The sequence below is a fragment of the Portunus trituberculatus genome, unplaced genomic scaffold (genome assembly GCF_017591435.1).
Source record: "Portunus trituberculatus isolate SZX2019 unplaced genomic scaffold, ASM1759143v1 PGA_scaffold_496__1_contigs__length_22133, whole genome shotgun sequence".
In the NCBI taxonomy this organism is placed as follows: Eukaryota; Metazoa; Arthropoda; class Malacostraca; order Decapoda; family Portunidae; genus Portunus; species Portunus trituberculatus.
Genome location: NW_025541664.1, coordinates 17,014 through 17,500, shown reverse-complemented (window position 1 = coordinate 17,500; position 487 = coordinate 17,014). Strand labels below are relative to the sequence as shown.

The 487-nt window shown below is 39.2% G+C and overlaps 1 non-coding gene across 1 annotated transcript; it reads right to left on the bottom strand.

Annotated features, from left to right (window-relative positions):
* Nucleotides 1–45: 45 nt before the first annotated feature.
* LOC123500839 lies at nucleotides 46–164 on the bottom strand. Its single transcript, XR_006673472.1, has one exon. It is a non-coding gene; the product is annotated as a 5S ribosomal RNA (ribosomal RNA).
* Nucleotides 165–487: the final 323 nt, after the last annotated feature.

Below are 487 nucleotides of genomic sequence, written 5' to 3'. Positions count from 1 at the left end.
AAAATAATAATAAATAAATAAACAGATAAATAAAAAATAATGGAATGCCAACAACATCTGGTGTTCCCAGGCGGTCACCCATCCAAGTACTAACCGGACCCAACGTTGCTTAACTTCGCTGATCGGACGAGAAGCGGTGTGTTCAACGTGGTGTGGTCGTTGGCACTCGATGTGAGATTTTAGGCCCCTTTAAATTCTTCCTGGCTTGCCCTACTATACTCCGTATACCCTGTGAATCAAGTCCTTTCTAGGTGTTTCTTGGTTTAATATCGTTTCCCTATTGGATTAATCTCTCTCTCTCTCTCTCTCTCTCTCTCTGTCTGTCTGTCTGTCTGTCTGTCTGTCTGTCTTCTTCTTCTTCTTCTTCTTCTTCTTCTTCTTCTTCTTCTTATTATTATTATTATTATTATTATTATTATTATTATTATTATTATTATTATTCTGACACAGACTCAGTCTGCCTCCCTCTGTGGCTGGCTGGCTGGTT